This window comes from Polistes dominula, unplaced genomic scaffold, assembly GCF_049000335.1.
Source record: "Polistes dominula isolate Pdom_NZ unplaced genomic scaffold, Pdom_raw_medaka contig_18, whole genome shotgun sequence".
Lineage (NCBI taxonomy): Eukaryota > Metazoa > Arthropoda > Insecta > Hymenoptera > Vespidae > Polistes > Polistes dominula.
In genome coordinates, this window is record NW_028301164.1 from 3,981,994 (window position 1) to 4,002,275 (window position 20,282).

The following is a 20,282-nucleotide window of genomic DNA, read 5'->3' on the forward strand; positions in this document are numbered from 1 at the left end:
ATTATACGATATTGACCAAGAAATCGATGTAGGAAACTTCACTGCGACTTTATACGAATATCGATTTACGTAATAAACCTTTCCTTTACTCTCTCTCTCTCTCTCTCTTACTCTCTCTCTTTTTCTTTTATTCTTTATCTCATACTCGCTCGAAAAGGCACAACTTTCTAAGCCGGTAACACCCACCGTACGCGAGACTTTAAAGTCTACGGCGCGAAATTAATATACGAGCTTTCTTTAAGAATATCGATACGGATATAAGTTTCGTAACACACCTGACTATAATACAATATTTAACTTCCGCAATATTGAATCCAACGAGAAGATTTTAACGTATATTTCATTTATATTTTATTTAATTTAACCCACTCCTCTCCTCCCAAAAAAAAAACAAAAAAGAAAAAAAAATATTCTCATTCTTTTGCATACAATAATTAAATCCGATTAAAAAAAAAAAAAAGGAAAACAAAATTATTTTATTAAAGTATTATAAAAAAAGAATATCCTATTCACAAATAATAATAGAACGAATCAAATGAAAACGTTTAATTTAATACATTAAACCTTTGTGTACACAGTTTTTCTTTGACATAAAAAATTACTATGAAATATTATAATAATTTAAATTAATATTAAATATAATATTAAACATTATAAGAATTAATTAGAATAATATATAAAACAAATTATATATATATGCATTACTTTAAAATAAATCAGAATGAACTATAGTTAAATCTCATTTTAGTTTCAATGACGTATAAGAACGTCGTGTGTGTTTTTATTCAAACAAATGCATGACGTATTGATACGTCAAATGTAACCAAAGGGTTAACTTATGTTAAAATAACAAAAAGAAATATCGAATGAAACGTGTGTATGATTGTTTTATCAAATTCTTGTGTACAGATGATACAGAAAATAAGAGTAAAAAAAGTTAAGAAGAAGAGGAGGAGGAGGTGGAGGGGGAGGATGGGAAGTTAGAAGTGGTGGTTGGCAATGGAGAAGAAGAAGGTGTGCCTACCGATGCGAAAATATCGAAGTCGAGGGGAATATCAACGAGGAGATTTTGACGAAGATCCGCATCTTGGAAAAAGCTCGGTCCGCGCTTATCCGGGCGATAACTTTCGAACGTGCTCGGATGCTACGCTTCTTCTTCTTCTTTTTCTTTTTCTTTTTCTTTTTCAGTAAGAGAGAGAAAGAGAGATGAGAGAGAGAGTGAGCTTTTTCTTTTTCCTTTTCTTTTTTTACCATCTTAACCGAGTGAGAGTAGTAGTAACGTCGTGAATCTTTCGAGACAATAACGACGACCGAAATCGCGAATATTTTTCTTTTTTTACGAAATTTTATTCGAGAAAATAAATCCGTGAGAGCGTCTGTGTATGTGTATGCATGTGAGTTCGCGTTAGCGTGTTTAACATGTTTGGTGCCACGTGTATCATCGGTGGTACACGTTAAACTTGATCTTCGGACAACGTGTACCACCGGTGGTACATTTATGGTTAGACATATTTATTCAATGCTCTGAAAGTATATGTTTATAACAAATTTTATTTTGTAAAAGAAGATTTCTATTAAATTATTGAAGCATTGTATAAAATGCAGTATAGAACAAAGCTCATAAGATTGTTTCATTGTTATTGGGTTGTCCGAAAAATTCGTAATGATTTTAACGGAAGATTGAAATGCAACGCCTTTAAGTTTATTTTTTTGTTATAGTATATTTATTAAATTATATATAAGTGCCATTCTGTTGTTTGCATTTGAAAGTTTTGCATTTTTTATTTACCAAATTTGAATGCAGCAGTTTTTTCACTAATCTAAAAGTTTTTAATCGACTGACTATTGCAACGGAACCGATCACAGCGTTACGTGTGACCACAAGTGGTACACGATGTGATAACTACTCTAATCAAAAGAACTACTTATGTACTAATAATGTAATGAAATATTGTGTGATAATATATCAATCATTAATCAAAATATCAAATGACAAGTCAAGTAAAAATGGCTTAGCACGAAACGTGTTAAAAGATTTTGCGTAAACGTGAAAAATATATCCTTATGGGGCTACGTATATCCGATCGTTCCCGATTTTTCTTCGGTGCCATGATGTCCAAAGATTCGCTAAGAAAAAGAAAAAATAGCAAAAAAAAATATATATATATATATATGAGAACCGGATAAGGTACGGTGAATTATGGTGCATCGGAAGGGGGGCCACGCTGTGAAGTGCCATTAAATGTGACGTCGCATAATAACCGCATTAATATTGTAACGAGCGTCGATGTGGTCTTCCTCCCTAAATCTTTCTTCTCTCTTTTTCACTCACTTGACCTGGTCCAAACGGGTATAGGTATATCGTGGAACACATACATTATATCATCTACTATCCCTGTCTTTCATTCTTTTCTTTCTCATCACTTCTCGTCTCCTCTTTTTTTTTTTTTTAATGTTATTTCTACTCACACTCTTTTTTCTTTTTCTCCCCCTTTCCCTCTGGCCCCCTCTCTCAAACACTCATCTTCCTGATTTAGATGCGGGATGCAAACGGCGATGACCTCGGATCATTCAACCCTAGGGGGTCCTCAGATTTCGTAGCATCAACCTTACGACGTTCATTCGGACGATGCTCGGAGAATAAGGAAATGATAGAGAGAGAGAGAGAGAGAGCGAGAGAGAAAGTGAGAGGAGAGATTTTGAAATATTGCATGGAATATGTAAACGACCAGTGTGTGAAAGCCCATTCCGTGCTCCTTTTCTAAACGGAACGATTCTCAATTCGAGAGAGAATGTCCATTCCCGTCATTCTCAGAAACTTCAACTAACCCCTAAAATACTCCCCTAAAATAGATATGTAGGGATGATGGAAGTACCTATCGAGAGTACCTCACGATGATACCCACCGACGAGCACAGGATTTCTATTTCACGCGAAATCTTTTTTTTATTTCTAACTCGGTTCTGAGAGTAGTCATCTGAAATTTTTCACCCTTTATATAACGGTAGGCTTTATATTTTTCAAGATATCGCATCAACATTCGAGATTTGTAATGTACGTTACTACATTTATCTTCCGAGAATACGCGAGAAATAATGTATGAGTGTGTGTAATTTTTATGTGTGTGTGTGGATAGAAGAAATAAAACAAAATATAGAAGTGTATTGGCCAATGCGAAAGAAAGTAAAATTTTGAAGATGAGAGTAGATACATCATGATACGATGGAGGGTTGGTCAAAACCCCGAGGTCGAACCCGTCGAATATTTATTGCTACCGTGTGCCACCTTATTTTTATTTAATATGAGAAACCATGCTCTTTTTTGGAGAAAATCCATAAAAAAAATGTACTCGCTTTATTTTGTTACATCATATCATATTTTACTTTCTTCTTTCTATTCTTTCACACATCGTAGTATAGGATAAATAATTTACAAATTATATAAAACAACATGTGGACAGATCACACGTGTTAGAAGTGAAACCTTCAAAAAACTAAGATTCGAGAGAATGAGACGTCCCTTCCCCTGCTACCGCCTCCGTCACCTGTCCGCCACCTCCGGGAGTGACGAGTAATTAATAAATAAATTAGAGAACAAGAAATTAAGGTTCCAATTAAAAATGCAACATTTCTAATCTATGCAATTTCTATTAATTAACTAGCAATTACAATCACAGTACATAACTGGATTGCTCGTTACCACTGACATTAGGATTGGGACTGGTATTGCGGAAATTAATTTTGAGGCCAATTTCACAATAATCTAGTAACCACCAAGTCCTTACCCCCTCTCCTTTGATACCACTTCCGTGTCCCAATAATCATGTCGCGTGGGAGATGAGGAACGCTTAATTTCCGTTTCTCTTCCTCTTCGAACCACATACTCCCTCTTCATTTTTCTTCCTTCAGTTAGCTAGCTATACTACCTACGTGGAACCCATTGTTGCGACATAATGCATCATTATTGCGGCTTACCGATTGCTATTCGTCCCTCGGCATGGAACGCAAGCATTAAGGAGCAGATTACCGAACTTCTATGGACTCTGGGTTAGTTAAGGGGAACATTTTTCAGAAACTCTCTGGGGTTGAATCTTTCCTTTCTCTTTCTCTTTTTATCTTTCTGTACTTTATCTATCTTTCTTTCTCTTCCTTATTGGTTCGTTCCCATGCGGCCAGAGAAAAGTATCGTTAAGCTCGCGGATAGTTTAACGATATATATACGTGCTATACTTACAACCCTCCTATCCTAAGCTTAACCCCCCATTCCATTTCTTTTTCCTACTCCTCCTCCTCCTCCTCCTCCTAGTTTTACTCTTCCACTCTTCTTTTATACCTAAACACTACCCTCCCCCCTCCCCCCATTTCCATCCCGTTAGCACTACTTTCTACGATACTTTCTAAAGCGGTGAATTTAATTAAACGAATTGTTCGAGGACGATTAACCTTTGGAATCATGCTTATGTTCATCGTTCTTATACTGATACTAATCCTGATCCTTTTTCTTCTTCTTCTTCTTCTTTTTCTTCTTCTTGGAGATTGTATTTAATAGATAATGGAAAGTGGATTTCTCGAAATCTCTGTTAATATTGAATATTTTCCGAGAGCTTTTTCATGGATTATAATAAATTATGACGAGTTACCGAGTTTGCTAAGTTCACTTATTATTGGATTAATTGATTGTAAGAGATTTAAAAAGTTATTCATTGAATTTTTTTCAACATCATTTGATATCTATCTCATACAATTTTATTTTATTTTATTATTATCAACAGAAATATTATATGTGAATAATTGGAATAATGTGTCTTTTGTTTTCCTAACGAGTAGGTTGTACCTTTTATCCTGCCTATGGTGAATTTTGTTTTTCGGAAGTTTGATATTTGTTTGCTATGATCGGTTCTTCTTCCTATGTTTTATTTTTTCTACTTTTTCTTTTTCTTCTTCTTTTTGAAGGGTCAGAAGAAAAGAGAAAGGTAGGATGGGAAATCGGGTGGGTGCCCATTAAAAGTTCCTAAGGGTCAATTTCCAGTCAAATACACTCGAACGCAATGTTGCCTCCGAGCTTGGTGGTCGCTTTCGGACCGCGAAATCGATATTAAAGCCGAGCGTATCCGAAAGGAAAGGGGATGGTTTAGTAAAGTATATTGAGAGATTCTATGTAAAAGGTTCACTACTTTGACTATCGATTGAATTTCTAAAGACGATGCGTCATATTCGAAAAAATATTTGACATGTAAGAAAATATGATTGAATAATTGCAATATTTTTTTAAAGAAATCTATTTTTTGTTTCATTCATTTCTAAAAATCTTCTTTTACAAACGATTCTTTAAAATATGATTTCATTATTTTATTAATAAAAATTATTTAAATAATAATAATAATAATAATAATAATAATAATAATAATAATAATAATAATAATAATAAAATCACTTTATAATATTTCTTTAAATATTTAACATTGTACATTACCCAAAGATATTTCGAGAAGAACTTTCCTCATTTTCATCAAGATTCAATTAAAATATCTTTCAACAAAATAATAATATCGAAGAAATATGTTATAGTATACTGATAAAGTTTTACCGATACTAATCGAAAGCATATATGAACATGATGTTACAGGAACACAATAGATAGCTTGTTTAATTATTTACGAACAATTAAAATTAACTCATAATTGAAAGATTAAACTTGTTCAAGAAGCATAGACATTGTTCATAAAATTAACCCTTAAAACATAACTAATCACTATTACAAAATTTTATTTGAAATTATTTGAATAAAGTAATATACATAGATCTATTTAAAGAAATAATACAAGAACAAAATTAAAATTAAATTTAATTAATTATTTTACTAATACACAGATGTGTTAAATATTTCAAGAAATTAATTTTAAGGTTGACAATGGAGTGGACAGTTGTGCCCATAATTATGAAAGGTGGTCTAATTCATATATCTCTTGAACATTAAATGAATTCTATATAAAATTGAAATAACAAACACTATCTGAAGAGTTCATTTATGACAATATTGTTTCCAGTTACATTGAATTTATTTAATTTAAAATAATGTGATGCGAAATAAATGATAAACACATTTTCTTATTTAAATTTTAACTTATGGGCACAATTGTTAAATATTTTTGTTAATATGAGATTCATGATGGTCAGAAACTTAACGTTTCACGTTAACAGTTGAAGTTGAGTTGAATTCCAATCGACTTTAAGCGCGTATACGCGCGTATTGATTTCTGCGCGAGCAGAAAGAGAAAGAGAGAGAGATAGAGTGAGAGAGAGAGAGAGAGAGAGAGAGAGAGAGAGAGTGAGATTCCTCCTCGTGCGTCCGGAAACACGTGTAACGAGATGTTAGTCAGTGTATACCCTCCTCGTTTCGGTGATAGGCTGGAGGAAGGCGACCGAGGCCATTCCGCGCGTAGGGAAATTAACGCTCGTGGATGCTGCGGCTACACAGGAGAACGTATATGTCTCTCTCTCTCTCTCTATATATATATATATATATATATATGTGTGAGTAACTGAGGAGAAAGAGAGAAGAGAATGAGAGATAGATAGATAGATAGATAGAGGAGAGAAAGTGAGGGAGAGGAAAAGGTTGTCGAGAGGTTGTGTGGAGTTGAAGGGGTGCGATGCTTGCTCGATCGAAAGAGAGAGTTAAACTTTAAGCAAAAAAAAAACGAGAGAAAAAGAGAGAGAGAGAGAATATCAGGGAGAGTATGAGAAAGAGGAGCAAAAAAAAATGCGAGTAAAAGAGGGAGAGTGTGGAGTTTGAGAGAGAAAGAAAGTGAAAGAGGGTTGTTAAGAATGAGAGAGAGAGTTTGAAAGAGAGAAAGTAAAAGTGTACGTATGTATGCGTATGTGTGTGTGTGTGTGTGTGAGAGAGAGAGAGAGAGAGAGAGAGAGAGAGAGAGAAGGAAAGAGAGATGAACCAACCCCTCAGGTTCAACGTACACTAACTGGAGGAAGAGGGAAAGAGGGAGAAGTAAAGACCGATCCTAACACGTTCGACGCCATCACCAGACACGCTAAACTCACCTTTTCTATACACCACCCTATATATTTATACATATATAGGTCTGTCAAAGTTATCTTTTTTTTTTTTTTTGGTCCTTCACTTGAAAACGTATATTTCTTATCGTTAACGGAGAAAAAACCTCAAACGCGTCTAGAGTCAAGAATATGTTCTTACTTTTAAGATCGTTTTTACCTTTTACCACATTCTCGGCTTACCAAAATCCCGTCACTGACAGAGATAGAAATACGCGTTTCTCTTCTGATGTTAAAGTATAAAACGTACGGACTTTTTTAAGGGAGATTTATAACCCATTACTATCCGTCAATGGACTTTTTTTGGGACGCATTTTCAAATTGTTTTTTTTATTTTTATTTTTATTTTAATAATTGCAACTTTAGAATGAAATGTACTCGTTAATATTATGAGATCGTACCACGAGCTTCGTGAAATTAATAAAAAATTCTCTCATTATTTTATTTTAAATCAATAATTAATGGTATAAAATAATGATTATATGTGTAAATAAAAAACAAAAAAAAGAAATAATTGTTGGAAAAATAGTTCTATTTGCTTGGTATGAATATCATTGTACGGTTAATTTAATTATTTTTTTTTTTTTGCATTTTCTTATTGTGGCAGATAATGGGTTAAGTTAGGTTTACAAATTTTCATTTTGATTGATGATTTATACAATAAAAATAGAAACAATTAATAAGAAGTGGTATATTTTTAAAAGTTTTGAAATCAAAAAGGGAAAAAAAAGGGATGACAAATCTTTGCACTATTTTTAATCTCGAGATTTATTTTAATATTTACATTTGCATAAATAAAATTATCATGTTTTTTTTTTTTATAGAAAATTATGCCTATTATTTTTAATTGAATATTAAATGGGACGAGTGAGAAAGTGGGGAATCAGGGGTTGAGGAGTTGAAAGATGATACAGAAAGTAAAAAATGAAAGATCGTTCAACATTAATAGAAATGACTCTTCTCACAGTTCCATTTTGTTAAAGATAACCTTACGTCATCCTTAATCTTATGTTATATAATTTAATGTCACATCTCGTTTTCGTTTCATTAGGTTCTTCTAACGTTTTTACGTTTCTTTTTGTAATCTTTGGCGACAAGCAAATAAAAAATATTAAAAAATATAAATTATCAAATGATACATTTGTTTTTTTTTTATCTTCTTCTTATTCACGTTATATCGAATAATTATTATTCCTTCGATAAATATTCGTCACAATAACCGTCACCACCACCACCACCATCACCATTGCTTCTGGTAATCCCGCACATTCGTTCAATTCGTTCATGAAAATTCTATACGTCATAACAAAGCCAATCTCAAACCCTTCTCGTATCGATATTCGCATATGCAAAGCGATAAATTTAACATTTTGTTTGTAAATGTAACATTTTGAAATCACAACAAACAACCATTTCGAATCAAAAAATATTCTACTTGTATTTGGAAGTAAAAGAATACCGAAGAAAGAAAAAAGTGAAATAAAAGAAAAAAAAAAGAACAAAAAAGAACAAAATGATCAGCTGGTCTGGTCGTTCATCGTGCCAGCCAAATATCGATGGTTATGGGCCATAACTATAATGGAATCGATTATCTCCCCGTTCTCGAATCTCCCCCCCCAATTCACCGATCGGTTTCGATTACGTCGACAGCTGCGAGAACTTTACTCCTCGTTCGTTAATACTTATTTCGAAAGAAAGCCCGAAAGTTGGTCGGGGTTAACTTTCTAAACGGGTGCTGATCATCATAAAAATGATCTCTTATACAACGTTGTGAGAGAAATAATCTTTTTTGCGACACTTACAATTCATCGATCTTTATATGAAAAATAAAATGAATGAAAAGGTAAAATAAGAAGTAGTAGTAATAGTAGTAGTAGTAGTAGTAGTAGTATTTGATCGTAATATAGAATAAATAATATAGTAAGTATAATTAAATAATTGTTATAGTTAATTACATTATTTATTTTTATTATATTTATTTTTATATTCATTGCATTATGTATTATCACATTTATTATTATATTAATACTAATATTTAATTATATATAATTAAATAAAAAAATTTATATAAATTTATATAGAAAAAAAATTTTTTAATATAAATATAAAAATAATATTTAATAAATGTAAAAACGACTTTAGTCGTTTCCCGTGCAAGATGTGTTAAATATAAAGTAAATAATTTTATTAACGCTATTTCGATTTGTCTACTTTTTGTTTGGAAAAGAAAAAACAACATAAATTATTTAAATTAATTGTGGAATGAATTATTTCATATTTGTTCTTATAGATTATTTTAAGTTTTTTTTTTTTTTTAAAAAGGAATCTTTTAAAAATCCTCTGCGAAATATTTTTTACGAAATATCACAAAGATTTGCGTTAATCGAAGAAAAGAAATAAACTGTGAGGGGACAGGAAGGAGGGATGATTTTAAAAGGAGTAAAATCGCAAAGAAGAAAGAAATCGTAGGAAAGCGGCGTAAGATGAAAGATATTTGAAATTGGCTTGGCCATTCCCACTACGAAGTTTGCCCGTTTATGGTGTTATATATCGTTTGTTCGTTGTTATAGCGTTTCGACTATAAACCTCGACGTACTTTTTCGTGGCGCCGTGCGTTTACGTTACGGATTTTAAAACTCCTTTAAAACATCGCCATTGAAACGATGCAAACGTGTGAAAACGTTTTCTGTCAAGTACCATACTTGCATTTCTCTTTCTATTCGAGTCGGATATAAAATTTCTTCCTATTGCAAAACTGAGAAGAAATGATTTTCATACATTGTATTTGAAATTTTTTCTAAAGAATAATGCAATTGTTTTATAAGTTGAACACGACCAAATTTTCCCTTAGTTTAATCGACTATGTAATTATTATTATTTTTTAAATTAATATATGGTAAATTGGTTATATAACTAACGCAAGTATTGCAAAATTAAATTAATATTACCAAAATTATTAAATATTATAAAATACTATTACATACTCAATCATTACGATATATAATATAACATATATTTTGTATTATTCTAAATTATATTATTATATTACTATTAAATTATTATTATATTTATAAAAAAAATTATACAAATCGTTTATCCGAGAAATACGAAGAAACTTATTGCCCGATCATATATACCATTGGGTTGGTAAGTAAATAATTGCTGATTTTGTTTATAGATGGCCTTTTAAAATCAGCAATGACTTAATTGCCAACTTAATATTTTTTCCAATGAACAAAATAACGAAATAACAAAAAATCAAGATATTACAAAAAAAAAAAAAAAAAGTAAAATAAATATCTCCCCTTACGAGTGAAGTTTAAATATTCTTTCGAATATCTGTAAGCTTAGAAACGTCATGAATCGGTTGGTCGGTTGAATGGATATTTTTTCACGTTCGTTCGGAAGGAAAATCGAAATCGAATAAGTTGATGGTGTATTGGTGTTGGTAGGTAGACTATTCCGTAGTCTATAAGATAATCGTTAACGTTTTCCACCGTCTTACGTTCTCCCATCCTCCACCCATTCTCCATTTTCGTCTTCATCGTCTTGTGCTTCTTTACCTTTACAGAAAGTAACAGGATACACGTTGGAGTCTCTCTATCGCGCAGGTAGCGTTCCGTGAAATCGTCTTTACAATATTCATCCGTAGACCTATGTTGTTCGACGCGTTCCTCTGGTATCTCGATTCTCCCTTAGCCCTTCTCCTTCTCCTTCTTCTTTTTCTTCCTACGGGCTTTATTATTACTCGTAACAACGATAAAAGCAACCGGTAATAGCGAGTATATGTATATATAAGTATAGAAGGGTAAAAAAAGAAGATGAAAGGGAAGAAAAGAGACAGATAAAAAGATAGATAGAAAAGAGGGAGAGAGAGAGAGAGAGAGAGAGTGAGTTAGTGAGAGGGTGGGAGGGAGAAAGATGAGAATCGCGGAAATACGTATTTTGTGTTGAAATGTGCCGTTTTGATTCGTTATCTTTCATAAAAACACGTCTACCGTATAACAATAAACTCGCTAAAAACACGTTCTTGGGGATTCATAAATTTCAATGATATCAATCGACTGCTGACGAAGTTTTTCTTCATCTTCTCGAGCATTTAATGATACGTGCGAAATAATGATCTTTTTTTAAATATATTTTTCTTGTTTTCAATCTTCTCTCGAGAAAAGTGATATTAAAGTTTTTGATTTGTAATACAGCGTAATCTATTGAAAACTTATAGTACCTAAAAACCTAGATAACGTCTAGTTCACAAATCTTTAAATTTGCGATAAAAAATACAAAATAAACGCGATAAAAATTATCCTATACTCTTAATTGAACAACATTACCCAAAATAAAACAAATTACATTATAATCGGTTGACTAATTTCAAAGTTATTAGTGAACAAACATTGTGATACTGAATTTTTATACATATATAAAGATATATTATTAATATACGTAACTATACTTTTATATTTCAATAGTTTCAAATAATTCAATTGTTATATCTCAATAATAGTATTTTACTAGATGAAGTCGAGAGAAAAAGAGAGAGAAAGAGAGAGAGAGAGAAAGAGATGAACGTACGATATATGTATAAAAGAAATCAATTCACTTCCTATATAGTTGATATTCACGTTCCCAGGGGGGAATCGTTGATACTCCGAAAATTTCGTAGGAGTTTATACGAAGAGAAGTCAACTAGAGAAAAAGAGAGAGAGAGAGAGAAAGAGAGAGAAATAGAAGGAAGTTCGGAAAAGCGAAATCGCGTTATTCTCCGAGGGCCATATTCGCTGGTAAATGTCGATGGCGTTCGCTCGAATTGATATTCCGCGTACACGTTTAAACGTTTCGTACTCGCGAACGATGAGAACGATGGGAAAGTTATAGAATGTCGACGATGGGAGCTTTTGTAGGGAAAAAATAAAGTCCTCTCTCTCTCTCTCTCTCTTTCTAACATATATACACACACATACACATATGCTCTCTCACTTTCTTTCAAACATAAATGCTCACACAGACACATATACTCTTACTATCTCTCTTTTAAACACATATAGTCTCATTATCTTTCTCAAGCATATAAACTCTCAGACTTAATATCAACACACATGCATACAGACATAAATGTTTTCTCACTTATACATTTATACTCTTATTCTCTTAAACACGTGTTCTCTCTCTCTCTCTCTCTCTGTTTTATATCTACTATCTCATTCTTTCTATCTCTTAAACACACATATATACATAAATTCTTTCTATATCAAATACACACATAATTACACTCTCTCAATATTTCGTTCTCTCTCTCTCTCTCTCTTTCTTACACAAAAACATTCTCTCAATTCTCCCACTCTTCTTCAACAAGACACTCCTTCTCTCTCTCTTATTCTCTTACTTTTCTATTTTACTCTTATTCGTTCGTTCGTTCATTCTTTTTCTAGTAGTTGTATAACGGTGCACCGTTTTCCACGAGAATGAAGAGGAGCAGGAGGAGGAGGTAAAGGAAAAGGAGGATGACGATGACGATGATGATGATGATGATCATGACGACGGAGACGGTAGCTGTGTCGGCGACGTGAACGAGTGTTTCCTCTTGTATGTAAATCTTACCGGATGGCGTCAGCACGTGCCACGATTATTAACGCTTCGTCGACCTTCCTATCGATCGATAATCCTCGACAATTCTTCGCTTATTTAATCTTTTTTTCTCTCTCTCTCTCTCTCTCTCTCTTTCTTTTTCTTCTAACATTCATTTACACACAGTGAAACACAAATATTGTTTCATTGATGTTCATACCTTTACCGTAATATCATTTCGAAACGCATCATTAATTTGGATTTATTTATAGAAGGTGGAGAGCATTTCAATCGAAACCCTTAAAAATTGTCATTATTTATGATCTTATGGGGGAAAAAATTGATAGTAAAGGATGATTCTATTTAAAGGATATAATTTGACGAGTAATTTGTATCAGTTATCAAAAAAATTCGATCGTAGTATTCGTTATTACGATTTAATAATAAATGATATTTTAAATAGAAATATATTTCTATAAAATTATTATTTAATTTTTTAATCATAAAATATCGTTTAACGTGACCAAAAAAATACATAAGATATTTTTAGTATACTGTTACTTGAAAACGAACGACGAATGATGACTGAAAAGTGATAGGGTTGAAGAAAAAGAAGAAGTAGTAATGCGTAGGTGGTGGTAGTGGGTGGCAATGAAGGGGAAGTGGGGGTAAAGCTTTAAACGAAATACGCAGATCGTGTTGATGCCACGAATCCTTTCGTTGAGCGATCGCAAGTTTCGTCATAGTGATTCGTAACGAAATGGAAAAATGTCGGATACTTGAGCGTGTATCGTTGTGGGTGGAACATTTTCAAATATATATATATATAAAAGACGTTTCTACGATCGCGGAAAGAAGAACGGAATGAAAATCCTTTTTTCGATTTACATTTCACCGATACGAGACGTTTGCATTTCGTGAAGAATAAAATGGTCCGTCGAAGCTGAAACCGTTTTTCGCATCGAGACGTCCGTCGAGACGTTCCTCGTTGTCGTTGTCGTCGTCGTCGTCTTCTTCTTCTTCTTCTTCTTCTTCGTTGTATTTTTCAAACTATAATACTAGTCATAGTTCGGATAAACGCGAATAGAGCAGTGAACATCTACGCGAACGAATTACTTTTTCTTCGTTTTTCTTTCATTCTTTTTGCTTTTCTACTCGTCTAACAACTCTCTATACGACGAAAACATCTTTTCCTTTTAGATATTTTTCCGCTTGGTAAATGTAGAACGATATATTTTCGTTCTTCCGGAAGAACGAAGGAATATGGGAATCCTCTCGTTTTAAAAAGGTAACTTTGTTATTTCCTTACAAAATACGTATTGATATTTTTAAAATAACGTTTTAATAATACGATATCCAAGGATTTTTGATTCTAATATAAGATCATATATTTTGGGTTTTATCTATTTATGAAAAATAATTTTTAAAAATGTCTTTTATAATTTTTTCAATATTATTAACCCTTTGCGGTCGTATGTCTACTCTCAGCCACCAAAGCCACCACACAAGAAATCGTGACGCGAATAATATTATTATTAATAAATATATATTATAAATATAATATATTTTAAATTATTAATATAATATAATATAATATAATAATAAAATAATAATAAGATATATTAAAAATATTTTAAATATATTAATATATTTATTAAATTAATTCTGACAACTATAAATCCATGTCTATATTTAATACGTCCGCGAAAAGGGTTATATAATTTGATTAAAATATTATATACTTTTATAGAAAATAATATTTTTATAATCTTTTATAATTGAATCTCTTAGGACGAAATAAAAACATTTTGATAAGATTTTCTTTTCATGGTAGAAATATAAGAAACATTCTATGCGACAACCATAATATATGCATTTATTTCATTTTGAATGTCAATTCTGAAATTGTCTCTTGTATTACTCGTGGTTAAAGTTATAATCAAATATACATATCACGAAAATGAAAGCTCTTGGCGAATACAATTTCAACTTTAAAGTTTTCTTTATTTTATGGTATAAAAGTAGTTTGACAAAATTCCATACGTTGTTCAAAATATGTTAATTTAAAATTCACTTTGATCCATTAAGTTCGTACATGTAAATACACACACATACGTAGTATACATATATTATGAAAATAAAATCAAATTTATTTCTACGAATATTTTATCGATTTTGGAAACATTCAACCAACGACTAACCACCTTCGTAATTTCTCGTCTCTTGCCACGAAAAAAAAAAAAATAAAAAAAGAAACCCCCAAAGAAATTTTCTCGTATGTTCACCCCAACCCCTCGCACGCTTCGAAAAGCTCTCCTAACACCAAAACGGTTCGGCTCTAATTGCGTTTCCCGCTTGGACCTAACAGGGACCTTCGTCGTTCCCTTTTCGTCCTTACGGTACTACAGTCATTTCTCTTTACCTTCCTACCGAGTTCTCTTTTATATACAGGGTGGTCCCTTTAAACAGCTATGCGAGTTAATATCCTTCAACAAAAAAGAGAGAGAAAAAAAACTCATAGGAAAGGAAGAGAAAAAAAAATGATCAAATTATCAAGGAAAAGTAAGAAATATTTTCTAACGAGGATGTATATCTTTACCGAGAAAACTTCTTTTCATTGATAAAAGAAAAAGAGTGGGAAAAGAGAGAGAGAGAGAGAGAGAGAGAGAGAGAATTCGTTAAGGACCGAATTAATTATAAGTTTGAAGATATTATATTACTTATGAAAAAGGATGAAACGTCTTAACTTTATGATTTTGATTATCTCTCCATTTGTACGTGAAACTGTTGAGCAATTCTTTTTTCTTTTTTTTTTTTTTTTTTTAATGACGCTAATGCGATTCTTTATGAATTACTTTACGAATACAATGGATAACCGTGCTTCAAATTAAATTGTATATCTATATATATAAAGTATATAACATTAATAAAAATTGTTAATTAAAATATGTAAAAATAATATTTATAATTGTCCAAATAAAATAATAATTGTAATAAAAAATGTATTAAAAATAGTAATCGAAAAATTTTAATTACAATAATTAAACGATTATATAACCTAATAATACAATAATACAATAAATAATTAAAAATATAAAACAATAATTATAACAAAAAATTTATTAAAAATAGTAATTTAAAAATTTTAATTACAATAATTAAACGATAATGTAACCTAATAATACAATAATACAATAATACAATAAATAATTAAAAATATAAAACAATAATTATAACAAAAAATTTATTAAAAATAGTAATCTAAAAATTTTAATTACAATAATTAAACGATTACATAATCTATAAAGAAAGATAGTATTTATTCGAATTTGAAATTGCATTGGATTAAGAAAATAACATTGAAACCTGATAGAATGAATTCAATCGTCGTTTAGGGATTACCTTTTTCTTTCTTTTTCTTTTTCTTCTTCTTCTTTTCTGTTAAAGAGATCGACGAAAAGAGGAAAAACATTTTTCGAAATGAGTTCCAATCGCGGAGGAGTTTCGAAAAGGCGTCGCGTCTAGAAGAAATTAATCTACTCGATTCGATCAAACGACGACAACGAACGACGACTACGAAGACGAGGTGAACGTATCGAATTGGTAGCCCATATCACCTTTTTCCTTTTTCTTTTCTAAGTGAGTCTGCCCTTCGCATGCTTATCGATCCTCAACCTTTTCTCTCTTTCTCTTTCTCTTTCTCTTTCTCTTTCTTTTTCTTTTTCTTTTTCTCTTTCATTCATGTTACGCCCCCGCAATCCCATCCGTGTTTCCGATCTTCTCCTCATCCTCTTCTCTTTCAAATAGCACGGCAAGAAGCGCAAGTACGAACCGAAATTGCTCGACCATTTTCTCGACTCCACCCCCTTTTACTTTTCTTTTTTACTTCGAACCTTTCAAGGAGTTCAATGAATATAATCCTTAATTGATTTAAGATATAAATCATTATATTAAATTCGTCAAATATAAACGACACTCGTTTTATTATATAAATAAAAGTATTTTTTATTAAATGCGATTTTAGTTTTAGATAATAATTTGATCATTATTATGATGCGACATTTAATCACGCTCATTAAAAGAATAAGTTAGTAGTCTTATTAACTCGTACAAAAAAAAAAAAAAAAACAAAAGAAAATAAAACAAAAAAAGATATCAAACGGAAATGGACGATTATGGTTGATGCATTTTAACGTACGATTGCTATTGTAAAAGCTACCCCCGTGTAAAAATAATTGCAGGGGAAAATGGTTATTAGAGAGAGAGAAAGAAATATATATATATATCAGGAAGAAAAAAGAGTGAGAGGAGTAAGTAGGAAGAGGGAGGGAGGGAGATAGAGGGGGGAAAGACGAGGGAATTGTAAAAGGGAAAAGATACGGGTTGTCGACGATTAACAGCTAGTGATTTAGCAGGGCTTAGCAAGCGATGTATTTATCCGTAGATCGGAGAACTATCCTATTGAGGATCTTGATTAGGTTCCCCTAAAATTACTCTACCACGTCGAACATCGCCGCGACCATCCGGTTGTGCTTGAAAAAAAAAAAAGGGAGAAAAAAAGACTTGGATTAAAAAGAAATAAAAAGTATAACTTTCAGACTTAACTGAGACCTGAAACCTATTACAGTTTGTATAAAATTATATACATATAATATAAAGTATATATATATATATATAGCGTTAATAAAAATTGTTAATTAAAATCTGTAAAAATAATATTTAAAAAATTGTTCAAATAAAATAATAATTGTAATAAAAATTTTATTGAAAAGTAATCTAAAAAGTATAAATTTATTTTTTATACGAACCTAGGTAACACGCGCGAGAAATAATTTCTATAATATTGAATTTATCGTAATAATGTTAAAATAAGAATTATTATAATAAATAATTGAATACGTAGGTGATGTTAGATGTTTACGTGTCGAAGGAAGGAAAGAGAAATGAATAGTAAATGATCGGAGTACCGTCCTCTTCGAAATTCACCTTCAGACTGGCACGTTGTCCTCTATCAAAATTCTTATATAGAAAGTTGTTTATATGACTTTCCGAACATTGCGCATGTGTACAACGGTAATAATATTCATAATAAAGAGAATTTAAGATTATAACGTTCTGATTTTGTCCATGTTTTTATTCTAACGTAATTATTTTATGTTTTTTGCTCAGCGATGACTTCGAGAACAAAATTATGCTGCTAATATAAGTAGAGTGTATAAGTATTATAAAATAATAGTTTAATAATTGATGTGAGTATCAATTGCTGCCTAAAAGCTCATAATATATGATTTATGTACCTTCTTTTAAAAAATTCATCTCTTCAGACCTTAGTCTTCACCTCACCTTAATTTAATTTACTAAAAATGTTATTAACATTTGGTTGAAAAATTATCTTTTCTTTTTTGTAATATAAGTTTTTAAAACTTCTAGAAAACCTTGAGGTAGATAAATAATTTTTAAAACAAATAAAAAATGTATAATCAACTGTAATAAGAAAAATCAACTGTTATTACTTAGAAATCCAATAAAAAGTGAAGAAAATTAGCAAACAAATAATAGACAGAAAGAGAAAGAGTAGAAAAAGGTAATGGAAGGGATGGGGCAATAGATCGTGCGACGATAATGAAAATAAGGGACATTCCTTGGGTCAAGGTCGGTGGCCGGGTGTTCTATCTTTCTCTCTCTCTCTCTCTCTCTGAGTCCTTCTCTCTCTCTCTCTCTCTCTTGAGCGTGCACGAAGCCAATTAAGCAGTCGTAAACCTGATTAGCAACGGAAGCAGTTTGGACCGAAAGAGGTATAGATCGTGTTCTGCTTTACTATGCTATACTCAATACGTATGTGTGTGTATTTGTGCGCTAGCGCACGCCTGCACTTATAACAGCTCAAGGGATATACAGAGGCTTAAGTACTGTACTTTGGTAAGTAACTGAGTGCTCCTACCCATTAACGTCTTGCGAGATGGATACTTTGCGATGTTATACTTTCATTTATCACCCCCTCCCCTCCAACCATACCTTTTTTTTCTGCCTTACAATTAGACGCAAAGCATAACTTTCTGAAAGACGTTGAATAGAATCTTATCCTAAATTATAACGGCTTACGGTTTTTACTTCAAATGTTTTTACTTCAATTAGTCTTTCTATTTGCGAAATTTCTTGTTTAATTTTCAAACGTAATTTAAACGTGACTAGGGATGGTACGGTTAATTTGTTTCACTATGTAATTTAAAAGCTAATTAATTATGTATATAATTTGACAAATTTATTATAAGAATTATGTTTCATTTTTATTTGAATTTTATATAATTGACTGTAATCTTGTATGATTTGTTTTTTTTTTTTTTTTTTAATATATATTTATGTCTATTAAAATATGATTACAATTAAAACTTGACAACACCCAATATTTATTTTAATATATTTATTTAACTATTAATTTATTAAATAGGAATAAAATAGCAAATGAAATAATTTGCAAATTAAAAGTTTGTAAATGAAATATATAAATGAAACATGAATTTGTATCATATTGAAATTATTAAGAAGAATAATTAAAAAAAAAAAAAAAAAAAAGAGGAAAATACAAGAGGATTTTTATATTATTTTTTAAAGTACAATAAAAGCGTATAAACGTAGAAATCGTTTGAAACTTTTCTCGAAAAGTAAAACTACGTCTGGTATAACATTTGTTCATTCAACTTCCGACTTTTCCACTTTCCCAAAGAGCTCCCTTCTTATTCCTTTTTTTGTAGTTCATAAAGACCCGATAAACTTCTTCGTTGAATTCGCAAAGAAATTCTGAGAAAGAAAGAAAGAGGAATAAGAGAGTTGGTAAGAGAGAAAGAGACAGAAGAATAGCATATATATATCGGAAAACTGTAATCTCGGTTCTTTCGAGATTCACCGGAAGTCGATACCCTTGGGCATATCGAGGAGAGTTCCATTCGTTTTGTCCGACAAATAATGGAAGAGCAAATCGGAGGCGTTCGTTGGAATTAAAATGAAAGGTTCAAGATATTTCGGTATGGTCCTTTTTACGATGAAAGAGAACTATAGTTAAGGACAAAACCTTTGTAACGATTGTTTTAAACAAAATTAAAGTACAATTAGATTAGCGTTTATTTTATTAAAGTCAATTATGAAAAAATAGAAGTATTATAATCGTTGATTCACGTGCAAAACGATGAAATTGAGTTGAAGTGAGGGGAAAAGTACGGATCAATTATCCACCTACCGAGGATCAGGATATTGGGTGCGTATCTTTACAAGAAAAAGACTAGTCCTTACCACAAAGGATGAAAAAGAGAGAATTCTTTATATGTGTGTATGTTCATATATGTGTGTATATGTTCTTTGGAAGCTGTACACCCTTACATAGGAATAGGAAAATATCCAAAGGTCCCTTCTAATCTGGATCAGCACTTACGTTAGTCTTTCGCGAATAGACAGGAAGAAATTCGAAGGGTTCTACTAGACGTTTTTATTTCGTACGAATGATAGATCCGATTTCACGAGTCGAGAATGTTTCCTTTGAGTTTCGTAATTCGAAAAGGTGCTAAGGTACTAGTTGACATAAGTGGATTCTACGAGGGTGATACGTATCATCGAAAATGATCTGTGATGTATTATATTCTACTTCAAAAG

General features: G+C 31.5%; 1 protein-coding gene across 4 annotated transcripts in view; it reads right to left on the bottom strand.

The window, feature by feature from the left end:
• Window positions 1-20,282, bottom strand: part of LOC107070123 (uncharacterized) — a 54,949-nt gene that overhangs the window by 22,425 nt on the left and 12,242 nt on the right. The gene's annotated exons all lie outside the window — the stretch shown is intronic.